We start from the raw sequence: 22800 nt of genomic DNA, 5'->3' as shown, positions 1-22800 counted from the left end.
TCGGCAGCGCGTGAACCAAGAAAATCGCCAGAGTACAAATGCAGATATTGTGATGCCACGTTCGACACATCACAAGCATATGGTGGGCATATGAGCGGCCACAGCAAAAATAAGCACAAGATTCCACTCGACGATTAAATCTTCTACAACGACATGGTAGTCAAAAGGGGACGGCACAACTCTTGTCCCAAGCAGAGAGAATAATATGGTTTTTTAGTATGAAAGAATAAGAGATAGGTAATGATTGTTTACTAGATTGTGCTTGTGTTGTTGCCTGCTTAGTTATTTGTAATAATGCTCATAAACATTGGTTGTGGATTGGAAACTCCATAAGATTGTGCTCATAAACTCATATAACTCTTATCGAGTACCAGCTTGGCAGTGCGTGAACAAAGAAAATTGCCCGAGTACAGATGCAGATGTTGTGAGGTCACGTTTTACACATCACAATCATATGAGCTCCCACAGCAAAGCTAAGAACAAGATTCTAATCGGAGGTTAAATCTTCTACAATGGCATGGTACTCAAAAGGAGGACAGCGCAACACTTGTTCCCAGGCAGAGAGAATAATATGGGTTTTTTTAGTATGAAAGAATAAGATATGAGTTTTTTAGTATGAAAGAATAAGATGGTTGTTTAGTAGATTGTGCTTGTGTTGTTGCCTGCTTAATTATTTGTAATAATGCACATAAACATTTGTTGTGGAATGAGCTCTTATTCTTCACATGAATCGTTTAATTTTATTTTATTTGGAGGATGAGCATCATCACCGCAATACATTTCTCTATAATGGCATGTGATAATATGTTGAACAATCATCACTATCAACTTGTCATTAGATGCCAACTGATTCTACTCTGAATGCATCACCTCACAAGTTGCACGAGCATGATCCTTCACCAGCATGGTTACACGAGACCATAGCATGAAAACACGATTTGTTCTGCACTTCACGCGACGGACAGACCTCCTCATGCCTGCAAAAGAAAAATTGCAGCATGGTAATTTCACGCACAAAATGCATAAAATGTTGTAAATATTGGTCAAATCACAGAAAGGGACAGGACCTATTGAGACACCGACTCAACCAGCGAGTATCTGATTTTGCTATAAAAAAAACTCAGTATCTATTTCAGCCATGCCATCTCAATTATTCATTGTCATAAGGTACACATTTGGTAGATACAGGTAATTTCCTATATGGCAGCTATTACCAAATGTACGCATAAACCTGCCATAGATAGACACTGCAACAATTCGTGCAACCACATCTGGTATTTTGCAAATGCATGAGGTAACTACATTCAAAGTAGCCATGTTGACAAACAATTTCGAAGGAACTTAGCTAGTGGCCCAGTGATACCTTGTCACCTGCTATTCTTAGCAACAAGGTGGCATTGAACAAGTCGTCCTCCACCTAGACACCCCTTACTTAACACAACCAGGGAAGCAGGAGCCACACAAAACCGTAATAAACTGCAATCCTCATAAAATAACATTACTTGTGGAATGAGCTCCTAATTTTCGGATGAATCGTTTAGTTTCCTTTGCAGATATTTCCAGGTGAATACATTCCTTTATAATGGTGAACAAATAATTTCTCCTGTATCTATCAACTTATCATTAGATGGCAGATTCCACTCTGAAGGCATCACCTCCCAAGTTGCATGAGCATGCATGTTTACACGAGATTAGAGCATGAAAAGACGATGCATCCACACTACGGAAATTCACAGGAGAGACCACCGTGTGCCTGCAAAGAATGAGAAAATTTGGTCAAATTTCAAACAGGAAACACATAAAATGTTCTAAAAGTTGGTCAAATTACAGGAGGGACAGGAAATCTCTTACTCATTTTTTTCCAACAGGCCGTGTCAAACTTATTGAAAAATATCCCAAGTGAGACCTATGTAACTTGAGGTTACACCTGTAATTGTAACCAATACTGATTTTCTCCTCTCCAGCCCCACATCACCTCTATTATTCGGTGTCTTTCGGTTACTATCTAGACAATTGCCGCGGCAGGCGTGACCAGCTATCTACAAACCTTGATTATATATGATAGTATCTGGACAAGTGATCCAACTAACTCCAAGTAGAGCTATCAAATCTCAGTTTCTGTTGCGGCCATGTCATCTCAAATATTCATTGCCATAAGGTACATACTGGAGTATATAGAAACTATTACCAAATATTTATGCATCGCCCAACCTGCCATAGATAGATACTGCAAACAATTTTTGCAGCAACGACCACCTGGTATATTTCAGATGCATAAGGTAAACTACATTCAAAATAGTTGTGTCGACAAACAACTCAGAAGGAATTCAGCTAGCGCCATCAGCTGCTATTCTTAGCAACAAGCAACAAGGTGGCATTGAACAGGTCGTCCTCCACCTACACACCCCCCTTACATAACAACCAGGGAAACAGGAGCCACACAAAAATAAGAAGATTCTCACGACAACGCTGCGCCCAAACTTGGAAAAACAACACAAACTTTCTAAAACAACATTGCAGTTTCAGCCAGTTTGGTCGCAGCAGTAAGGAACGACGAGAGATCCAAGGAGAAATAAGCAAAGGGAGAGGAGGAGGGACAAAATTCCCCTTTTGTCTCTCTCTCCCCTCCACTGTACCGATTTGTGTCATCTGTTACTTCATTTGTTGGTCGGAGAGCTTAGAAATGTACCTCTCGGCCTTCTCGACAGCGTCGCACAGCGGGGAGCCTGAGGATGGGAAGGACAGCACGACCATCGTGGCCGTTGACAGGGACAAGAACAGCCAGCAGGCGGCGAAATGGGCGGTAGATCGGCTACTGGCAAGGGGCAGCACCCTCCAGTTGGTCCATGTCAGGACCAACCAAAGTACCCAGAATGGTTGGTACATTTCTCCTTCTCATTATATGCTGAAAAGTACCTGCATGGAAAGAGGAACTGAAAATTAGAAAAAACATTCCTCTAACATTTTAACACCATCCGAATCAGGCTGAATCCATTATCATAAGGGTCTGCAGTTTCACCCATATTGTCGTAACCTGTTCATCATTACATCAGAGAAACAAATTTACTGAAAAATAGCAGGTTTGGGATTAGTTAGTAATTTATAGATGAAAAATAAATATTTGATTTCCAAGATTGACGCGATTCTCTTAGAATGTGATGTTCATAATGTTATCATGTGATGAACAGATAATGCTACACAATTAATTTTTCCAATACATTTTGTAGAAGTACTGAACACGAGAATAAACACATAGCCTTGTAGGACAATGCAGATTGCTTTGTTCCAAAATGAATGCGGCTGACTATAGTTGTATCACTTTTTGCGTATTAACTTGTCTCCATCGCTATTGACTCCATAAGGACACCAATAAACATTTCATTCTCCTATTTAACTGGATTTAATTCATCAACACTTATTCTGTTTTATTTTGGTATGGATATATTACAGTGGAAGCAGGCCGTGGGGTTGACATGGATGCAGAGATGTCACAGATGTTTATTTCATACAGAGGCTACTGTGCTCGTAAAGGGGTGAGTGCCAATTGAATGCTATTATTCTACCATCTCACATATCGGTAGATGTGCCTCTATCAGCAGACATAAAATAACACTAGAGTTAACTACATCTAATTAGCTGATAAATACCAAGCATTTTTGGCATAAAAAGTTTTGGTCCTGCAACAGGAAGATGTGATAACAAGCAACAGAATCAAATAGCATAAGTAACACTCACTTAGGCTGCCATTGCAAATCGCAGATGCATCTGAATGAGGTGATCTTGGATGGTACTGATATCTCCAAAGCAATAATTGATTATGCTACTGGTAACGCCATCACAGATATCGTAGTTGGGGCATCAACAAGGAACACATTCATCAGGTACATACTCATACATTCTCCATGGCTGTGCCACATTACATTCCTTTGATACCTATACTGAACACAGGCATGACCTTTACACTGTGCAGAAGATTTAGAAATCCTGATGTACCAACATGCTTGATGAAGATGGCGCCTGATTACTGCACGGTACATGTAATACATAAAGGGAAGGCCATCCAAGTCAAGGCAGCCAAAGGTCCAGCACCCTTTACTACTCTTCCTCCGAAGCAAACCTCCCAACCAAACATAGAATCCGATGCATTTGCAAGGTAAGTTTGTAAAGAAGAAAAATAGCACTTCAATAAGTACACTGCGTGTTCCTGAAGCTAAATGGGTAGCCACAATGTAAACACTTACATACTTATAGATTAAAAAAATTATCTGATCGGTCAGATGTGTCTGCTTACCAGAACTTGTTAAGTGTTAACACCCATGTTTTAACTGAATAGCTTGTTAATGCAACTTTTTTCGAACACGCTCAGAAACATGCGTCTTGTTAACGTAATTATAATCAACAATCTTGTTTTGTAAAATAGATCGTCAAGAGACTGGAGGAAATTTTCTAATCCATCATCACCAAGAACAAGTAGAACATCGGTGGACCGACTATCTGCCTATGCAAAAGCTCCAACGAGAGATAGGCATCTCCTATCTGGAAGGCAAGCACCCCAGAAGGATTTCGACGACTACATAGACTTCATCGCACCACCGAGGCCTTCTGTTACTCGCAGCTCTTTTTCAGATGACGTTGATTTTCCCATGAGCATGGAGTTGAATTCCATGGACTACGCTGATTCGATGGAACTATCATCGTATGTATCCATGGAAAGCCTAAGCTCAACCGGGGTAAGAGCATTGTAAACATCTAGTTTCTAGAATCAATAAAAACTTTGCACCTGGACATTGATTTGAACTCATGAAGTATTAGATCATTAATTCATATTTTGTTTCACTTGAACACAGAAGGATGTAGAAGCTGAGATGAGACGACTGAGACTAGAGTTGAAGCAGACAATGGAAATGTATAACACTGCCTGTAAGGAAGCAATTGATGCTAAACAGAAGGTACTGTTTACTTCTACATAAATAGACTAAACTATAAGCACCAAGCACTTCCCGAGACAACTAAACTCTCGCGATATAATTAATAATAATCTAACTGCAGGCGGCTCAGCTGTCCCAGATAAAGGTGGAAGAGTCTAAAATGTACCAGGAACTAAGGAGTTCAGAAGAAGAAGCTCTTGCACTTGTTGAAATGGAGAAGGCAAAGTGCAGAGCCGCGCTGGAGGCAGCTGAAGCTGCCCAAAAAATTGCAGAGCTTGAAGCGCAAAAGAGATTGAGAGCAGAATGGAAGGCAAAGCGTGAGTCGGAGGAGAGAAGGAGAGCAACGAACACAGATCTCCGGTACAGGAGGTATTCCATTGATGATATTGAAGCTGCCACACATAAGTTTGACAGGGCACTCAAGATAGGCGAAGGTGGATATGGACCAGTTTATAAAGCTGTGTTGGATCACACTAATGTCGCTATTAAAATCCTAAGACCAGACGCATCACAGGGGAGGCAACAATTTCAGCAAGAGGTATATAAGATACAGCATTGCAGCAACCAGATATTGTGATATCCTTCATATTTATGCAGTTATACCTATTAAGTTTTTACTTTTCAGTCTATTCAGCGCTACTTTGAGTACCTGGCTATTACTATAACTATAAAAAAAAACCATTGCAATTACGCCACGCAATTATCGTTTATTTTACGGGAAACAGTTATGTTCACTATCAGAAAGTAGGTTTTCTTTCCCGTGTTTAGGGGGACACCATATCCTTGTACTGGTCCTTATTTACCAATTCATTCTTTAGCTGCAATTTAATTATGTAAATGAAGCCATGATTAATCTAATTGCATGCTAATTAATACTTTACAGATTGAAATACTTAGCAGTATGCGGCATCCAAACATGGTCCTATTGCTTGGAGCTTGCCCAGAGTATGGCTGCCTGGTGTACGAGTACATGGACTACGGAAGCCTAGAAGATCGGCTCTGTAGAAAAGGCAACACCAAACCAATCCCATGGAACATCCGCTTCAGGATCGCTGCCGACATCGCTACCGGCCTTCTCTTCCTCCACCAAGCAAAGCCAGAACCACTTGTCCACAGAGATCTGAAGCCTGGTAACATCCTCCTGGACCACAACTTTGTCAGCAAGATTGCAGACGTCGGCCTCGCAAGGCTGGTGCCACAGTCCATAGCTGAAGTCACACAGTACAGGATGACATCCACAGCCGGCACATTCTGCTACATTGACCCTGAGTACCAGCAGACAGGCATGCTCACCACCAAGTCCGACATATACTCGTTCGGTATCCTGCTGCTCCAAATCATCACGGCCAGGTCACCCATGGGCCTCACGCACCAAGTCGAGCATGCCATCGAGAAAGGAGCTTTCCAAGAGGTACTTGACCCGACGGTGACGGACTGGCCAGTGGAAGAGGCCCTGGCATTCACACAGCTAGCTTTGAAGTGCGCAGAGCTACGGAAGAAGGATAGGCCAGATCTTGGGAAAGAGATCTTGCCCGAGCTGAGCAGGCTGCGGAGTCTTGGACAGGAGTATGAAGCCGCCCAGGTCAGCAGCACGAGCACAACCTGCTCGAGCTCCGCACCATACAGTTTCAACAATGATGATGTATCAACACCATAGGAATCTTCCATGGTTGTAACAAAACAAGTCAAGTAACAGGAGAGTTATGATCTGGACCTGGAAAAGCCACTGATGCCTTTGCTCTACTCAGATCCTGGGTCAGATGAGATGAACATGGATAGCAGCAGGTGATGATGAGGCCACATAGTTTTGGGCTATCGGCGAATCAGAAGAGGCTATTAGCATGTAGGGAAGAGGACCATATGAGGGAAACTTAAGGCAATGCATGCATGTAACATACCAAAAATGTAAATTGTAATGGCAGCATCAGGTTTTCACTACGGTTTGCCTCTGTTTTTATCACCAGGCCACCGCAGAAGGTTCTTCATAATTTTATTTTTTGATTGTACCAGTTAGTTACCACAATTAACAAATATGATGAATAGTTACATTCTTAGGTAATCAAAAAAATTGAAGAAGTTATTTATTAATTCTTTCAGCACGTACTCTTGGATATGTAAATGAGATATGCATACAATCTCAACAAAATGTCGAATTATATTGAGAGAAAAAAATGCTAGAGATATTAGTAATGAAACTAGAGGCTAGGAGTAATATTAACTTTGTTGGCCGTTGGGTCCATGTTATGGAATTGGCAACCAAAGGTAACCTGTATGTGCAGGACTACCTCATTGACCCATCAACGCAGTCGTGTTCTACTAGGTGTTACTCATTGCCAACAATACGACCGTGTTACAGCTAATAAAGCAATTTGACAAAGTGACACACTCCTAGCCTCTAGTTCTGGCCAATTCAATAGATCGATTTGGGTCACAAGCTTGAGCCACTCGCTCATGTACTGAGTAACAGGAAGAGAGAAGACCACTGCCATGTCATGCCCATCGCCTTCGAGCTCGCCTCACCACCGGACCACGTCGCATCCTTCCCACCGTATCTAGGTCAGTTTCTCTCTTATTTTCCTCCCACTCTCTCAAACTCCATCGCTAATGCACTTACAAACCCTAGACTATGGTCATTAGATGAGAGTAGAGGAGGAGCACTAGCGTGTTTGGGTAGGCAGAGTGCACCATGAAGCCGGAGGGCGCAGCTCTGGATGGATTGGTAACAAAACCTAATTATCTAAGAAAAATACCCAAACGTTGAGAAGTAGTACCTGTTGGCAGTTTTCCGACCTTCTTTCTTGATGGATGGAAAGAGAAATAGTTGTTTGTTTTAGGTGAAGACGTGAAGTAGCGGAGGGTGGTACAACCTTATCATGCTCAGAATATCCCACCCAAGGATTACGAGTCGACGAGTCAAGCCGAGTCGAGTCGTCAGGGTACCAGCTTATAGACTAGTCGTGACTAGTCTAGACTACTACTCGACTAGTTGACATGTACTTCAGCAGTAGCTAGTACATATATAGCAACCAGATAGGCGCAGAACCAGCGGAGGGAGGGCGCCGCAATGCTTCTAGCCACCGCCGGCCGCGGATGGTCAGCGGATGGCGGATGGCGGCGGCGGCCTGGTTCCAGGTGAGGCGGCTCGTTCTAGTGCAAGCCTGAAAATAGCTATTGTTCTAACTTTCCATCCCGCAGGCTGAGCGCCCTCACTTATTTATGCCCAAATTGAGTCGATCGACTCAAATACAACAACTAATCTAGATCAGTCCATGACTAGTCGCTCGACCACTCAACTCTACGAACTAGTCAAGCCGAACAAGCTAGTCGACAGTGAAGTTAAGACTCATAGACTAGCCGAGCAACTAGTCTAGACTAGTCGATAGACTCATGGGCCCATCATGTGATCATTTTTACCAAGAAAAAGGAAGTGGTGATTATGGGGCAAAGGCAAAGGAAAGGAGTGTCATCTTGTCAAAGTCCACATAATAGAGAAACTGTAGTAGTAATAATTTTCACTCAACCATGCACCGGGTAATTAGATCAACTACGAAGCGCGCACATAAATTGGGAGAAAAGTTAACTCACTTTCATCAAGCAGGAGCTATCATAGCGGATTAAATCGACTATGAAGAGCATTAAACTGACGTACTAGTTCGTAAACACCATCAAATCTAGTTGCCTATGAGTCTATAACAAGATTGGAACCAGACACCAAAGCCTCATAGCCTCGGTGACAGTGGATCGATCCATACGCTCACTTTCCCCACCCCATGCCCAGACCGGTGGTGGCGCCAGGCCACGCCGTTTGGCTTCTTCCGGCGCCTCGACGAATACCAACTGACGGGACAGAGGTGAGTGCTATGGAAGAGGAGTGAATAGTAGTTGACGAAGGGAAGGGGAGCGATTGGGAAGGGAGGACCTACCGGAACCGGAGGGATCCAAGGTGGCGGCGGCCGAAGGCCGGGAGCGGCGGCCAAGCGGCTGTGTATGGCTCCGGCAAGGCGGGGACGGGGAGGGGACAAGACTTTGTGGGTCCACTGCTTTGAGCCACCTGAACGTTGCCCTTGCACCAAAGTGGATGCCAACGGGCCCCATTTTTTGTAGGCCAGAACGGGCCTGGCCCGGCACGGGACTAAACAGGCTGTGCCTTGCCCCGGCACCGGATTTCCTATACACCGACCAGGTCGGCGCGTACTGCACACCGCACAATCCAGCGCGCGGTACGGGCCGGCTTAGTTCGGGTGTTGGCTAGTTGGCCGTTTTTTTTCTGAGTCATTTTTCTGTTCTGTTTTTTTTCATTTCTGTTTCTTTTTCATTTCAGTTTTTTTATTTCTATTTCTTTTTTCGTTTTTAAGATTTAATTCTTTAAGTTCTAACTAAAAAAAATTGAGAAAATTTCAAATTCGAAAATTGTTCAAGTATATAAAATTGTTCAAATGCGAAAATTGTTCAAGTATAAAAATTGTTCAAATTCGAAAATTATTCATATATAAAAATTAATATATTTTGAAAAATATTTGTTCCAATTTAAAATTTGTTCTAATTTGAAAATTGTTCCAATCTTAAAATGTTTAAAATTTGGAAATATTTAAATTTTCTGAAAAAACTAAAATAATTTTTAAAAATCGGGTCAAAAAGAATCAGCTTTTGAAAAACGTAAAAAGAAAAATAAAATAGAAAAAACAAAAAAACAAAAAAAAGTGGGAATTTGTTGGGTCGGCCCAACAACCCGCCTGGGGGGTGTGCGGCGACCAGGTCGGCGTACAGTCCCCCCCCCCCCACCCGGCACGCCGTACCGTGCTCGTCCGCCATTTCGTTATGGCCAGGTTATGAGTTTGGACTTTGGCGAGGTAAGAGCATCTCCAATCGCGTCCCTCAAAAAACGTATGGCACAAATGATTTGGGACGTTTGGACCGCGCCGGACAAAAAGAAACCAAAAATCTGTACAAAAAAGAGTCTCTTCCCAGCCGCGTTCGTCAAACAGCATCCGAATGCATGCATTTTAATAGAGGAGACCATCCCATGTTGGAAAAGTAGGTGAGAGAAAGTGTGGAAAAAGAGAATGACTTGTGGGAACTTGGGGCTCCATGCACCGGACACAAAATGAGTCGCTATTTAGCTTTGGGGGACGAGACTGGAACACGATTTTCCCCATTTCTTGTCTGTCGTCCCTCAAACGTCGTTTGGGGGACGCGATGCTCTAAGGTTGTTCCATCATCCTCGTCGTTGCTCTTCTTCTCGCGTCCATGCAATAGGTAATTGATTTCTTCCCACCAAGCCATAACCCTCTAGTTGTTCTGTTTTTGCATGAATTGTTTCATCCGTGAGAGGAGAAGAGAGCTCTCTGAACAGAAGTTGGTACGATTGTTTGTCTATCGGGGGATGACCCCCCGTAGGGCAACGCGAACACATCAAATTCTATAAAGGAAACAGTCAAAGGGTTGAGGGAAACAACAGCTTGGGCCTGCTGGCACGCCCCCAAGCTGGCTCCACCTCGTGTTTGGGCCGGCGCGCCCCGCGGCGCATCCGGTCGGGTGCACTTTCCCCTCATGGGTTGGCTCCTCCCTCAGCCCGCTCCAGACCGGATTCCCCTGGGTCGGCTGGACCTCTTCCTACCTAGACTGGCTTCCACTCCGCGCGCCTAGGCCGGCTCCAGCTCAGCCCGCCCTAGGCCTGACATGGGTATACCATATTGGGTACTCGACATTGCTATCCCTAGTATGGATCCAGGAAGGAGTCCATAAGGCCATGAAGCCCAAGAAGATTCGAAGACTAGAAACTAGATTAAAATAGGCAAGTACTATCCATATCGGGTAAACCAACATATGGCATGTAACCGACCCGGAATTGGACTCTGAGACCTAGCCCGCTATATAAGGGCTAGGAGGAGCCACCGGGGAGGGGATCCAAATTTCTTGTGATAGCACACATCATTGCAAACCCTAATTTCAATACAATCTCGACAACTTTTAGCTTCCAACCTTCATCGGATACCTAGTTTGTCTGACAAGTCCACGAAACTAGCAGCGCTCTCTCTCACCTAACACCCAAGTCCATATTTATGGGAATTTCCGAGGTTAACCCTCATCAGGGTCGGCTCAGCCTTGTCACTCTCCTGGGTCGGCTCGTGCGCGACGCCACCTGGGCCGGCTGGCACTTAATCACTTGGTCGATGAAGGCTACGCTTGGTTGCCCCTGGTGCGCCCGCTCGCCCCTGCCGGCTTCATCGACCGCTTCTGGCGCTGACCGGTTGTTCCTGCCCCTGCTAGCCAGCTCCTGCCAACTCCCTCATCGTCCAGCTGACCAAGACCGGCTGCACCCCGACATACCCAGATCCATGGCCAACCAAAAGACAACGACAAGGACGAGAGGATAGGGAACGAGCACCACTGCCATCGAGTAGACAAGCCATCCAAGGCCGTGCCAGGTACGATCAAGATAGCGACCAGACAGGGAGATGTGCATTGTGTTGCTCCCACCATTACCACAGTACCACACTATAGGTGAATAGTGTGCTGCTACTGTAGCAGTCATGCCAATAGATTTATTACCCATTGGTCATGTTAACAGCGTAATGTGGGCCTCCCCTTGTCCCCTAGGTGCCAACCTTTATAAGGCACACTAGGGGGAGCCCTCAGGCTCATTTTCTCCATTCGCTCTCAGCTCTCCATTCTCTCCCATATCGCGTACGAGCCCTGAGCTCTCTCAGCTCTCTCTTAGCTCCCTCTAAGTAGGTTCTTCCTCCTCAGGACAAACAACTCAAGCTGACGGGGGTGCTCCTCGGCAATGCCCACTATGATGGGCTTAGGGTTGACGGAATCCTGCAGGCTAGCACAAGACATCGGATACCAAACAAACGGGGAGAGAGATTTACCCAGGTTCGGGGCCCTCGATGAGGGAAAACCCTTACTTCATGCTTGTCTGATCTTGATTATCGAATATATCGGGTTACAATGGGGTAGCCGATGGGCTGCTATGGTCGGCTTGCCGAGAGGCGAGGATTCTAGGTGTTTTTCTCTAACTTGCGGTGGTTCTATGTATTGATGTTGTGTCCCGTTAGCCCCCCCATCCTGTCCTTTATATAGCAGGTTGGGTCCCGAGAGTCCTGTCCGAACTCGACTAGGTTACAATGAGATCTATTCTAGACTTTCCTTTAACGGTGTCATCTTTCCTTGTTCGTCAAAAATCCATCTTCTGGTAAGTCTCCTTTGCTGGAACCAACGTATGGGCCCACTTTGGCTGTTGGGCAATCTTCATGGGCCCCTAGTTGGGCCGGAGGAGGTAGACTAATGTCGGGTAGCCGAAGGGTAATGCCCACATCAGTAGCCCCCGAGTGACTGGCCGAAGTGAAGCTTCGGGCAGGGACTATAACTTCCTTCATCTGAATATCCTTAACTCTTGAAAATAATTGGTCCTTCTTCATCATCTTGAAGTCGAAATTGCTTGGCGTCCAGCGCTCCCGATGGGAGTAGCCCCCGAGTATAGGGATGGATGCTTGCGACCGTGCATAAACTCAAGTTGTATGTAATATCCCAGGATTTGGGGTTACAAAACTAGAGGAAATAAATGTGTGCATTGCATTCATGCATAGAAAATCTGGGGAATTTTCGCGCTTTCAAGTAAAACATGTCAGAGTAACTGAAGTTTCACTTGAGTTGATGGAATTGAAGTAGATCATCATGTCAAGCGTTATAAACCTCAATGTGACTTTGCTAAAACTTTGTTTTGGGTATAGATAATTTGTTCTAAGGAGTTAGATCAAATGGAACTAAAACTAACCTAATAACACATGAATCAAGGATCAACTACTTGATCTTATAAAAGATCATAATATGGTACTCCTTGCCATAACATATGAACATCTATTCAACTACAAATCAAGTAATAATAAAATGGAGAAACTATTCTTGACTTATCTTTTCCATGTCTTAAACTAATCCATGTTCCTACCATGAACCTCATGTTATTCATTCTACTTCATTCTTGGATTCATGACAAGGATATCAACATTAGTATTGTTCTCTAGTTTCCCTTTCTATTCTTCTGAATCCAAATTAAGATATGTCAAAATCTAGAGAAGAGAGAGTTCCAATCTATTAGAGAAGCAATCATAAACACTTGAGCCAAACCCTTGAATATATATCTACATGCTCACATCATCATATTTAAGAAAAATCCTAGAATATCATTCAATACATTTCCTAGAGAGAGAACCCATTTATGTTAACCATAGTTCTTTTTTATCACACCATTATCTATGGAGCCTAACCTTAGGTTATTATTAAAGTCCTTACCAAATGAGAGAAACCATAGATACCAACATTAGTTATGCCTAATAAAGAGTCAAGGATAATTCTTGAACTAAAGCATAAGGGTATACTCTATCTCATCTTGGAGTGGTGAGATAATCCAATATTAAATTGAACAAGACTATATCCATGAATTGATGAAGTAAAGTAGAGACTAATTCAACTAAGTTATCCAGGTGGAGACTTAACCTTTTCATACCAATGAGATCTTGTGAGTACACCATAAACCCTAGAATAATCCATTCCTATATAAGAGAGCTCAAGCTATGGTGTTACACTCAACTTAGTTGAGCCAACACTTGATTTCTAGGGAGAGAACTATCCATACACCCAGATGATTATATCATCATTCCTTGAGAAGAACTTTAAGTTATTATCCCAGGCATTTCTATGTAATATAAACTATTGAGGGAACCATAGCCATGTCCATCCAATAAAGTATAATAGAAGTATTGTATCCTAGTTGATCAAGACAATACTTGGTATTGGAGATGAGAACCCCATTTCATTAGAAATACTTTAGGAAGCCAAACCCTTGATCATCACACCTTAGTAATGATCATAAACCCTAAGGTCTAGAATGAGTGTGATGAGAGGAAGACAATGAGGAGAGGTTAGTGAATAATAAGTTGATCATGTCTAATGCATTATCATGCTTTGGAGATATATAATTACCAGTTAAACCTTAGTAGGTTAAACATATATTATCCACCACATGAAATCATAGGGATATCAGTAGCAACCCTAAAACCATTATTAATATCATGAGTAGAGGAGTAATGGCATTGTACTAAACCCTTGCCTAGCCAAGCCTTGGGAGAAACTTAATAACATTTTGAGATAAATATCCTCTCAATAGTTGGGGAGCCTAAACCTAGCTAATTCAATATGGTGTTAATTCATATCTATAATCCAGGCCTATATCCCAATCTTAGTTTGTGCATCACTTGGGTGATCACAATTAAAACCTAGGCCATAATTGAGTTTCAAACCATGTGCCATTATGTGAATATAACTAGAACCCTAGAAGTGCACACTAGTCAAATCTTATACTTCAATTATGGAACATAAGAAACACCTAGTGCTAACTCCTATAATTAAACCCATGTGTGGTGATCAACCACTTATCCTCATAAACCAAAACCAAACCATGATGAGAATAACATCCACTCTAGGTATTTCAAGCTAGATTAAATATAATAATAGTAGTAAACTTGGAATAGGTTTAACCTAAGTCCCAATTCCTTAGCCAATAGATGAGCACATAAAATAATAAGCAAGTGACCAAATTATCAAAGAAGAAATTAAGTAATAAGGTTAACTCTAAATTGTTTTCTCATAAAAGAATACAGGTAAATACCCTCATATATTAAAAATAAATCTTATAAACCTTAATAAAATATTCTTAGAGCCAAGAGAGTGATAGGTTGAATTATCATAACTAAGAATCCTATTCGAAAAGTTAACTAAATTTAAAATGCAAGTGTACAATCAATATGGTTAAACACATAATCAAGCCCTACTCATATTTCTACCATGAAAAAGAAGGTAGTTTCAAATAATTTAAACAGATTTGATTTCACAAGAAAAAGGGAAATTAAAATGAATACATAAATTCATGCCTATTTGATATTTTGAATAATAATACCACAAGTATGCAATATAATCAAATATAAAATACTTGTTTCAAATAGAAAAGTGGTGTAATAATCATTGCACTACATTTTAATGGAATTAACATAATAAGAAACCTACAAGTAAAATTTGAATTCAACTAAACAAAACCAGAAATGGAAATTTAAAACAGAAAAAGGAAATAGAAAGGGACTAAAGTGAGGGGCTTAACTTACCAGACCTTACCTGGCCGCATTAGCCCACCAGCAGCCCAGCACCACCTCCATTGCACCCTGGCCCAGCCCGCCATACCCCTTTGTTGAAATATCAACGAGAGGGGGTCGTCCTCATCCCCTTCCCCGCGCATGGAGGACAGCACGACGCCGTGACCAGCTTCTCCTCGTCACTGTCGACATCTCCTCACTCGGTTGCGTGACGAGGCGTGCTCCCGAGCCGTATAAAGACCCTGGACAAACCCTAGCCTCGATTTCCTTCCCTCTCTACTCCAATTTCTCCCCATGCTGAAACCCTAGCTGAGCCGGCCATCTCCTATCGTCGTTGATTGGAGCACCCCCAAACCTCGCCGTGGCCACCACCAGCATCGCCGTCCTTGACTTGCTCTTCCTGCAAGAGGAATCGAGCCGCCGCGCTCGGAATCGTCTCCGTCGAGCCCGTCTTCCCCGACGCTGGGAGCAACCAATTCCGGTGATGCCGACCACCATTGACCTCGCCGTCAAGCCATGCGTGCTCCTGGTGAGCCCCTGAATCTCGTAGCATGCCTAGCTTGCTCGATTGCATCCCGTAGCCTCGGTGCACCGATCACATGCGAGCTCCGTCGCTTGGCCTCGCCGCCGGCCAAGCTCTGGCGACCATTAGGAAGCAGCGCCACCACCATTAGATTCACCTCGATGTCCTCGTTCGAACAAGCACACGCGCATGCTCACGGGAGCACTCCAGCGTCGGCGCCGTCCTCGTCTGGCCGTCGGTGGAGCACATGGTTGCCACGTTGGCAATTTTGACCTTGGTCAAAGCCACGTGGTAGCCAACGTGGCCACTGGCCCAACAGTCAGTCGTTGTAGTTAGGTATTTACCGGGTACATTTAGCATTTTGATTTTAATTCAAATTCCATAAATTGCTGAAACTTTGCAAGAATAAATAAATTCATTTCAGCTCATAAAAATATAAATAAGATATCAAAATGCTCATAAAAATAAACTCTATCCAATAAAAATATACTATAAATTTTTTATTTTAAATAAAAATTTAATTGTTTAACCATTTATTATTTAAACCTTTTCCTTTTAAATCTAAATTCAATTAAAATTCAATAATTAAGAAATTTTTCTAAAATAAATAAAAACCAGAAGGTAAATAAAGAAAACATTAAAACTAATTCTCCTTGATTAATAAACTTCAAATTTATAATCAAGTTATTAATTTAAGAACCACCTTACAAATAGGAAACCCTAATTCCATGTTGGATAAAATTACAACCTTATCATTTCATAAGAAACCCTCAAACCCTAACTCTATTATTTTATGTGGAACATAATTTGCTTCTAAACCTAAACCCTAGGTTATAACATGTGATCATGTTACTTTCTTTTCATTCATAGATCCATAATTAGCAACTAAATGCATGTCCATGTCCACATAAAATATAGGAGCCCTATCACTAATAAATTGGTATTTCATGTACTCATCCTAATAAAACCAAGATGATCAAGTAGGGTCAACTAAATGTAAACCCTAGTCCCTATTCTCAAATTAATCATCCTTAGTTATCCATATTTAGCATCACACCATTGTGATTCATATTAATAATAACCATGTCTAGTACTGGACCTTATATGCTTATACCCACTAAACCTTACTAATATTAGATATTTATGAACCATCCTATTTAGGAATCAATTATTCCTTACTTGGTGGATCCAATAGCAAACCCTATACACCATAAGAATTCATTGAAATACCTCTTGTTACTTAAGTAATATGTTCTTCAAAAGTTATTCTTTTGAAGTAAATAAAGAGTCATCATCAACCCTGCCTAATAGGACCCATAGACAATAGCCATCTATCACTAGTAAGATATAACCAACCATGATAGCAACCGTGTATAATTAATTGCTTAAGATGATTATGCTTAGTTAAAACCATATAAGCTCTAGATGTTGATGAATCTAACTTTGTTGTGATCCATCTAACAAGAAACTAATTGGAACCATAGTAAACCATAGAACCCCACAAACCTAATTATCATATTTGTTCTTTATCAAAGAACATATTCTTCAAAGGTTATTCTTTTGAAGTGTATGATAAGTAATCATTAATCATGTCACATAGTACTAAATCTGACAATTATTTATCACATGTTAAGATTCTACCAAATGTTATTATTGTGTCCTAGTAATGTTATTGTTGTGATATATTACACTACTTGTTTATGTTACTAAGTTAATCAAACCTTAATACGGATGAAACTTGGTGATCACATGTATAGGTGAGCACACATTCAATGATCAACACGTGTCTAACGGCGTTGACTCGTCCGTGAAGTGATAACACAGCAGATGATCCTTAAAAAAAGGTCAAAGTACAATCTTATCCTCTGAACTCCTCCACCGCTGATCTTGGTGTTACTGCACGACAAGCTTCGGCCGATCTTACGCTCCTCCCTTGGATACCTCGCTGCCCCTGCCCCTACCTCATCGCCCCTGCCCCGGCCTTCCCTACCTCGCCGACCTCGTCCTCCCCTACTTCCCTACCTCGAAGTGGTACCTAGGAAAACGTCGAGCTTCTCCGCGCCTCCGCGGTTGCTCTGCACCATGCTCCATCGACAGGAGCTCGAGGGGCGGCCAAGGTCGAGGCGCTGGCGTCAACCCGCGCGCCCACCTGCCACGCCCTCTATCAGTTCCCGCTCGCTGCACTGGCCGGCAGTGCCCCCCACGCCGCCCTGAACGGCAGCGCCCCGCGTGCCCGCCTGCCGCACCTTCTTCCGGCTCCTACGTGTTGCCCTGGCCGGCAGCGCCTCGCGTGCCCGCCTGCGTGCCTCGCTTCAAACTCCCGCACACCGCCTTTGCTAGCAACGCCCCGCACGCCCTTAGCTATGCCGTCGTCTGGGCGGGTCTGCGCGCTCGGACACACAAGCTGGAAACAACTCGAATCGAGTCAACAAAGTTGAGGGGCAGCCATGGCAGACACGATGATCTCGGAGATGATGGGCTGCTAGTGGGGAAGATGGGTTGGGGATTGGGGCGGCGGGCTAGCGGAGGAGCTCCGCATCGATTCGTGTCGCATGTCACTACCTATTGTTGTTCGATTCCCTAGCGGCAACCAGCTGGACGGTAACAGATGGAGCGGCTGCTCCGAGCGGCGACGGGCCAGGATAAGGGACTTCTCCGATGGCCACTACGGGAGAAACTGTATCAAAGCGCTTATCGTCTTTTTGGGTCCTCTTGTACCTTGTGATGGCCGACAACAGCTGCCCTCGAGCCCACAAGTGGACAACTGTGAAAAAGTGCTTCAACGTCGTGTGTCGGCCATGAGCATTGAAGAAAATCTGCAAGCAAATCGAATGATAGAGAGTGCGTGCGTACGTATACACCTGATCACCAAATTCACTCTCAACCTTAATAAGAACCTTGTTTGTGGAACCATCTCTAAAAGTGCAACACACCCTAAACAAATCATTTAAACTCACTAATCCTAAATCATCGGGGTTAGGTCACGCTTAGAGAGATTGCATCTCATACTTATGTAGGGGTTCGTTGCATAGAAAACAAAAAAATTCCTACTGCAAAGACGAATAAATCCAAGATCTAATCTATGGAACACCCAAGATCTAATCTACAAGATCGGAGCAATGAGATTGATATGAGTCTAACCCTCGAAGATTTCCAAAGCCTACGAGATTAGATCTCGTTGTTGGTGTAGACGATCGTCCCCGGTGCTGCAATCCGGTAGCACCTCCGTACTCGGTCGCGCGTACGGTGTCGATGAAGCCCTTCCTCTCCCCGTTCCAGCGGGCAGCGGAGGTGTGGTAGATCTCCTCCAAGTTTCAGCAGCACGACGGCGTGGTGGTGGTGATGGTGGAAGAAAAGCTGCAGGGCTTCGCCAAGCCAGAACAGCGTATGGTGGAGGAGAGAGGCAGCCAGAGGAGGGGGCTAATGATTGGATGGTGGCCGGCCACCCCCTCCCCTCTTTATATAGGGGGCTAGGTCGGCTGGGGTGGCCCCCTTTCCCATTTAGGGTTAGGGGGGCGGCGGCCAAGTGGGGGGAAGAGAGATTTCTCCCCCCCCCCCCCAAGTTGATCCCCCCTAGGGGTTGGCCGGCCTGGGCCTTGGGGGGCATGTGCCCCCGGCCCATTAGACCAGGGAGCATCCCCTCGGCCCATGCTAGCCCTCCTAGGTCGTGGGCCCCATGGTGGACCCCTCCGGAACCTTCTAGAACCTTCCAGTCTTCCACCTGGAAAAATCCCGAACTTTTCCGAAACCCAGAAATCAACTTCCCTTATATGAATCTTATTCTCCGGACTATTCCGGACCTCCTCGTGACATCCTGGATCCCATCCGAGATTCCGAACAAACTTCGTCTCCATACCATATTCAAATCTACTTATGCGACATCGAACCTTAAGCGCGTCACCCTACGGTTCGCGAACTATGCAGACATGGTCGAGACACCTCTCCGAGCAATAACCAATAGCGGGATCTGGAGATCCATAATGTCTCCCACATATTCAACGATGACTTAGTGATCGATTGAACCATTTACATACGATGCCGATTCCCTTTGTCACACGATGTTTTACTTGTCCGAGGTTCGATCATCGGTATCTCCATACCTTGTTCAACCTCGTTACCGACAAGTACTCTTTACTCGTACCGTGGTATGTCATCTCTTATGATCCAATCATATGCTTGCAAGCTAATCAGACGATATTCCACCGAGAGGGCCCAGAGTATATCTATCCGTCATCGGGATGGAAAAATCCCACTATTGATCCATATGCCTCAACTCATACTTTCCAAATACTTAATCCCATCTTTATAACCACCCATTTACGCAATGGCATTTGATGTAATCAAAGTACCCTTCCGGTGTAAGTGATTTACATGATCTCATGGTCGAAGGACTTAGGCAACTATGTATCAAAAACTTATAGCAAATTGAACTTAATGACTTGATCTTATGCTATGCTTATTTGGGTGTGTGTCCATTATATCATTCACCTAATGACATAACATTGTTATTAATAACATCCAATGTTCATGATCACGAAACCATGATCATCCATTAATCAACACGCTAGTTATACAAGAGGCTTACTAGGGACTCCTTGTTGTTTACATAACACACATATCAATGTTTCGGTTAATATAATTATAGCATGGGATGTAAACATTTATCATGAATAGTAAGATATAACAATAACTAATTTATTATTGCCTCTTGGGCATATCTCCAACAGTCTCCCACTTGCACTAGAGTCAATAATCTAGTTTACATTTGAAAAGATATAACTCCTTGGCCTTCTGGTGCTTATCATGTTTTGCTCACAGGAGAGGTTTTTAGTCAACGGATCTGACTGTTCAGAAATGTATGTATTTTGCAATTCATTTGCATCTCTACGCATCACTCATTTTCCAAATGAGTCGGCATTAATTGTATATGCTTAGTCCTCTAGTGGAACCTTAATTCCGCGGTCTGAAAAATAAGTCACTAATATTGTCATACACAATATAGCTTCAAAGTTCTGACACTATCGGAACTACACCAAGTTCTCAAAGAACTCCTCGACTTAACATCCTCAGTCATTGTCAAAACAATGACATACTCTGCCTTCGTTTGTAGAATCCGTCACAATATTTAGAACTGATCTAAATCTAGCATAGACTTCTTCGGCTCATTGTGCTACCTTTTAAACAACACTTAGCCTAATTGAGATTGAAATTTTATTTTTATATGTGATCAAACTAATATCGGTGCAACACCTTACAGCGATTTGTTTGTCATTACCCCATACAAAAACTATATATATATCCTTGGTTCTTCTAAAGCACTCAGGGATATTCTTACTTTTGTCCAATAATCATTACATGAATCATTCTGGTATATGCTCGTAACACTTTAGAGCACAGGACATCTGAATTTGTACATATTATTCGTGATCTAAAATCACTCATGTGTTTTTACTCATCGAGTGTCAGATACACTCAAGTCCTGTTAAACCTTCACATGGAAAAGAACACCTTCTTAATATTTTTATATTGAACTACTTCAATATTCATTCTATGTACTTTGACGTAAACTTATTATGTGTTTCAATCTATCTTCATATATCTTGACACTAAATATGTTTGAGTCCATATCCTTTCATTGAAGTTAATTCTCAATGAAACCTTTTAGTCACATCAAGTATATAATTACATCAATTATAATCAATGATATGTCATCCACATATAATATTATAACAATGTCTCAGCGCTCCCACTTAATTTCTTGCAAATGCAAGCATCTTCATTGTTTCTGATGAAATCAAAAAATCTTTGACTATTTCATCCGGTGAAGATTCCAACTCCGTGATACTTACTTCATCCAGTGAAGTTTGTATACACATCTAGTATTCCACGGACTAGCAAAACTCTTTGGTTTGTATCTTGTATACATCCTTCATACACACTTCTGGTAAGGAATGTATTTCTGTCATCCCACTATTATATCTCATAAAAGAAATATGTAGCGATTACTAGAATAATCCACATAGACTATAAGCATTGCTACAGAAGATCTAATCTTATCGTAGTCAACTCTTTGAACTATGTCGTAAACAACATTCCGACAAGTTGAGCTTCTTCAAGGATATTCCATCCAAGTCCATCAATTTTATAGATCCATTTACTTTCAAAAAGTATTCACCTATCTTGGATTTCATGGCGCATAGCCATTTTAACGGAGTAAGGGCCCATCATAACTTCTTTGTATGTAGTTGGTTTATCATTGTTCAAAATCAATCCTTTGTCTACAAATCATTTATTTGATCACAAAGTAAACCACATCTACAAGGTTCAATAGGTACTTTGATCTCTAATGACTATAACACTTTATAGACATGGGAGTCATGATCGTCGTGGCCGCTTCCGGAACCATTTCCGATGCTGCGCTACTCTGATCATCATGCTCAGGTTCACAAACCTTATCAAGTTCCATTGTCCTCCCACTCAAATACTTCGCTACAAACAATTTCTTGGAAATAAGTAAGAAACATCGACAAACACTTTTGTCTTTGACTTCATAGTGGAAAGAATTCCCAATCAATTCTCTAGGATAACCAACAAAGACATTCATCCGATTTTGGTTGTAAACTTATTTACTTATACCATGCATACCAAAATTTAAGAAAGGACTATTAGGGTTTATACCCATGCCATAACTCGTATGGTGTCATTTCAACGGATTATGATGACGCTCTATTTAGTGTAAAAGCGGTAGTCTCTAAAGCATAATCCACAAAATATAATGGCATCATTTTATTTTATCTCATCATTAACCCAACAGGTTTGGATACGTCTCTCAGATACTCCATCATCACTATGATACTCCAAGAAACCTGAGGTTGTAGAACGATTTCATAACTCTCTTAGATGTTCGCTAAAACTCATAATTCAAATATTTCCACCATGATCCAATCACTGATATTTGACTTTTCTATTACGATGATTTCCACTTCATGCTGAAATTTATTTGAATCCATTCAAATGTTTCAAACTTCTTCCTTATCGAATAAATATATCCACATATATGCACTCAATTCATTGTTGGAAGTTTTCATGAAGTAGAAGAATCTCCCGCACACAACTATGCCCAGTGAACCATATACATCATCATGTATGTTTCCACTAAGTTAGTTGCCCGTTCAACTCTTGACCTATGAACGGTATTTAA

General features: G+C 42.5%; 1 long non-coding RNA gene across 2 annotated transcripts; it reads right to left on the bottom strand.

Annotated features, from left to right (window-relative positions):
• Positions 1 to 1128: 1128 nt before the first annotated feature.
• LOC124692033 lies at positions 1129 to 8927 on the bottom strand. Of its 2 annotated transcripts, XR_006999273.1 has the most exons (4): positions 8852 to 8927; positions 3736 to 8765; positions 1852 to 2916; positions 1129 to 1753 (listed from the first exon to the last, which is right to left on the bottom strand). It is a non-coding gene; the product is annotated as an uncharacterized LOC124692033 (long non-coding RNA). The 2 variants fall into 2 exon arrangements; XR_006999272.1 differs by having other exon boundaries at positions 1129 to 2916.
• Positions 8928 to 22800: the final 13873 nt, after the last annotated feature.

Source organism: Lolium rigidum, chromosome 2 (genome assembly GCF_022539505.1).
Source record: "Lolium rigidum isolate FL_2022 chromosome 2, APGP_CSIRO_Lrig_0.1, whole genome shotgun sequence".
NCBI classification, from domain to species: Eukaryota; Viridiplantae; Streptophyta; class Magnoliopsida; order Poales; family Poaceae; genus Lolium; species Lolium rigidum.
The sequence above is the reverse complement of the archived record's forward strand: the minus strand, read 5'-3'. Positions and strand labels throughout refer to the sequence as shown.